Source organism: Arachis hypogaea, chromosome 18, assembly GCF_003086295.3.
Source record: "Arachis hypogaea cultivar Tifrunner chromosome 18, arahy.Tifrunner.gnm2.J5K5, whole genome shotgun sequence".
Lineage (NCBI taxonomy): Eukaryota > Viridiplantae > Streptophyta > Magnoliopsida > Fabales > Fabaceae > Arachis > Arachis hypogaea.
This window is the reverse complement of record NC_092053.1, coordinates 12,627,783-12,632,481: the sequence shown is the minus strand read 5'-3', so window position 1 is coordinate 12,632,481 and position 4,699 is coordinate 12,627,783. Positions and strand designations below refer to the sequence as shown.

General features: G+C 32.7%; 1 pseudogene; it reads right to left on the bottom strand.

Moving 5' to 3' along the window:
- Nucleotides 1-214: 214 nt before the first annotated feature.
- Nucleotides 215-4,214, bottom strand: LOC112772797 (uncharacterized; annotated as a pseudogene).
- Nucleotides 4,215-4,699: the final 485 nt, after the last annotated feature.

Here is a 4,699-nt window from a genome sequence, read left to right as displayed (position 1 = left end):
ATTATGATAGATGAATAATAAAATAATGATTTATAAAATAAAAAATAAATTTTATAATTAAATAATATATAAAAGATTCATTTGTAATTAAAATTAGATAAAAACTATTTAATAGTTATTAAAAAAACATACAAAAAAAAATATATTTTGTTATGGAACTATTTAATGGTTCAAACGTCCTGAGACTATCGAATCTTTTGCCAACTATCGAATCTTTTGCCAACTGTCACATAATATGAATGGACTTTGTTGTCTTATGTTTAACACGGGATTGGATCGTATTAACGGTTAAAATTTTAACGCATTTACTAATGACTTTAAATCTATAAATCGCTACATTAAATTTCATACAAAATTTTTGCATTGAATAAGGGATTGTATACTCAACGTCAACGATGCTTCTTAGTTCTTACCGCCACCCTTTTTCCCTTGTTTCCCTTACCTCCTCTCTTGTTCCATTTACTAGACATTCCAGTGTCATGATCTCTTGATGTTGATGGTGCTGAATTTAATAAATGCCTCACATCCAGTATGCCGTTTCTAAAATGACCTTCACTTGATCTCAAACCCCTGTCCTCGGCCTTGTGCTTACCTGCCGATTTTTTACTGCTACGGCTACCACTATGCTTTCCACCAAATTGTCCAAGAATCAAACGCTGCAAAACATGGTACAGATAAGACTAATAGACTAATAGAGTCGTTACCATGCAAGTCAGGCAAAAAGAAGACGGGGAGGAGTTTCTTCCTAACTTATTTTTTGTTTTATTTTCCCTCAAGCAATACACATCTCAGTTCATCCCATGAATAAATAAGTATTTCAAATGTTTCTCCCTGAACCTTGAGGAATCCGTCAAAACATTTATCCTTTTCACAAATGCTTTGCAAACGTGGTTTCTTACATCAAAGAGAATATTTGAAACTAGCATTTGTCACAAGAAGTGTCATCTATGTTATTTTAGCAAATTTATATGCTAAATAGGACTATGCTGTAGATATAACTAATGTTTATAATAAGGATAGACAACTTCAATTTTCAAATGAATGTCGGCAAATATAAATCATTTACTACAAAAGAAAAATTTGAAAATAGAAAAGAAGTTAGGATACATATAGATTATGAGCAATGCTACATGACCAGCAAATATTATCACTTTTTACCATGACTTAGCCAGCAATAATTTGCACCCATATTTACAGGGGTTTTCCTCACAAGAACATTATATGCACCTATTTTTACCAAAGTTTGAACACATGAATCAATACAATTTGCATCCACATTTTTCAGAATTTGCACACATGAAATAGTAAAATTTATTTGTTAAAGATAATTTAGTGTTTATGCTGGTCAAATGATAGCCAAAAATAGTGAAAATTGCTGGTCCCCAAGAGTTTTTCAGATTATTTTTGCCTAATCAAAAAGTTTGTAAAAAGAAATTACCTCTTGAAGCATTTTCTGTTCTCTCTCCTTTTGTTTCTTCAGTATTGGACATGCCACACTTAGAGGTAATCTCTGTTTCTTGGGGGGCTAAATAAATGAAAACAAAAATCCATTAAAGCTTGCATCTTGATTCTTGAGCATGCTGCTGATAATACCATTTACAATGGTACATGATGTTAAAAAATAGCATCAACAGATAGTCCTCACCTTCCCACCAAGAGAGACGACCTTTTGATTCTCAATCTTTTTACGTTCTTTCCACGTCATTTGTGAGTAGCCTAATAAAAAATTGTTAATCATTAGTTATTATAACAAACAAATGCACTACAATAATAGATAGACATGGTGAGAAGGTGAATAAAACCAGTAAAACTGATAATGATAATCGTATATAGTTTAGCTCCACATCTCCAATATATAGAAACATTGTAAAACTCACTAAAACATGAATAAGGGCTAGAAAGGTACTTGGATAGTAACAAACTTGCCTACATCGAATCATGGTGGGAGGGTTACATGGGTTATAAGCAAGAAGGGAATAACGAACTAGACGGGCAGGAGATTGGTTAGAGCTATTTTGTTTTTCTCTTCCTACTTTCTGTTAAAGATGAAATTGGTTAGAATTCGAAAGAAAGTTGGCACTCCTTAACTTCTTCGACTATGTGTTTCCTTCATCTACCTATACTCTTTTCAAATTTTCCAGAGATTGAGATTATTAAAAAGTCCGCGTTCTAAGAAGAGATAAAAGGAGGATAAGAGGCTCGTTAAAATGTTTACTCCTATAACAATGGAATGATAAGTTCTAAAGATAATCTCACCAAATCCATGAACTACCAAAGAAAGTGAAAAGTGAATTCAGTGTTTGAAACAAAAGAATCTAAACACAACTATGGTGCACTAAGTTCCTATAGATTATGTTATTATGCCCTATCACAACTATCTAACAAAAATAAATTGGCATAATCCATAAAATTCTTTGGTTGCCAAGTATGTATAGTAAGGATTAAACTGCATCAGGGGAGAGCAAAGAAATCCGACCTATTACAAATAATAAATAGTAAAATCAGCCTGACATCGAAGTATATTATAACTGTTAATAATATTCTTTCTCTCGTCTTAATGTTATTCTTTTTTTATCAAAAAAAAAAAACACTAAGTAAAAGATCAAAACACATAAACAAGAGAAATTAGATTTACCAAAAGGTAAAGATAGGAGATAACAGCCAAGAAAAGGGAAAGGTTCAAATGAGAAAAGAATGAGGGACATACTAACATTTTCAACTTCTTTCATAATTTTCCTTATGTCCATCTCTTGATCCTGCATATCATTATGTTCACTTGGAGGCCCATGTCTCCCTCCTACCTTCTTATTCTTGTTCATCTTTCCCATCACTGCTTGAGAAATTGAAAGACAAAAATTGATTAGAAAAGTCACAAACAATTGAAAACTTTGAAACATAAATATATTCTAATGTAAATCTTAAAAATTAAAAATACAACATCAACCAAAGTCTCATAATCATAGTTATCAGAACCAAACCGATTGATCCGGTCATACAACCCAATCACTGGTTCAACTCACGGGTTCAACCGGTAGACTAGGTCACAATTAAATATAAAAATGAAATTACAAAACACAAACTTAAAATTAAAAATTCAAGAGCATGTCTTCACAAACACATTAATAATAATCAAGTATCAACTCTTAAACATAACTAATGATGCAAACATAGATAATAAACTAGTCACCAATACAAATACTTTCTCAATTAAAATGAACAAGAGTGCAAAACATGACATAATCAGTAAATTAATGATTAACAAACTAATCAAAAACATAAATTCAACTCATTTATAAATCAATCCATCAAATACCATTATACCAAAAGTCCAATACAGCCTATATAATAAGAGTCTCTATACAGAAACTCTCTGTTCTTACAGCAACAAATTCTTCTCAGTGATGATTTTCAGCAACAAATTCAACTCATTAATATTTTCAGCAACAAAAAAATTTAGCTCAGCAACAAATTCAAGTCAGTGATGATTTTCAGCAACAAAAAGTGTGGCTCAAAAGATGATTTACAGCAACAAATTCAACTCAACAGCAACCATAAATTTAGCTCAATGCAACAACAAATTCAACTCAATACAACAATAAATCTAACTCAATACAGCAACAAAAGATGGTTCAGTCATGATTTACAGCAACAAAATTGACGGGACAAGGGACAAGGGACAAGGGACAAGGGAAAAGGGAAATTGAAAAAGAGAGAAGAGGGGAATGCAGGGACTCACCAGCCACCATGGTCGACGGCGACTTAGCCACGAAACCGGCGAGAAGGAAGTGACGGAGAAGCCCCGGAGCAAGAATACGACGACGAGGAGGAGCCCAGGGACAAACTGTTGCTAGCGTCTGCTTTTTCCACCGATGACAACGAGCCGAGGGAAGGCGGAAACACACAGACCACGAGGAGATGCCGGCGACTGTGAGTGAAGACGAATAGACGACGACGAAGAGACCAGGGACAAGCTGCTGGATCTGGTTTCGTCTGCTTCTGCCGCCGGCGAGAGAGAGAGAGAGAGAGAGAGAGAGAGAGAGAGAGAGAGTTGACCGACTGGATCACCAATTTTCATCAAAACCGAGAGTCAGTCCGGGTCTGATGCAGGGGCAGTCCGGTGAGTGGCTCGACCGAAACCGACCAGGTCTGATATACAACATAAAATCAAATACAAAATGAAATTTAGCCAAATTTGAGTAAGCTTGTGATTACCTATTAGTGTTGGAATCAGGAAGATTATTAACAAGGTCCGTCAATAAATCAATAAAATAACTGATTCAATAATTTAATAATCTAATCAGAGTTCAATTTTTAATTAATAAAATTAAAAATTTATTTTAAAATGGTCTCATTTTTAACATTCAACTAACAACACAATTAAAAATGCTTTTAGACAAATTAACTCGACAAAATACATAACAATATGATAAAAAAAATATACAAAAAATTAACTCAACAAAAACATTAACCATCAATAAAATTATTTTAAAAAATTTAACAAAATACCGTTAACACAGTTATTTAACAAATATAAACAACATCAACAAAATTATATGACATTAACCATCATCAGAGTTTATTTGTAATTTTATACAAAATTAATAAAAAAATAACAAAAACAACTAAGCAAAATTAAAACAACTCATAATCATAAATATTAATCGGATATTTAATTAATGTAGGTTTTTTTGTGACTGAA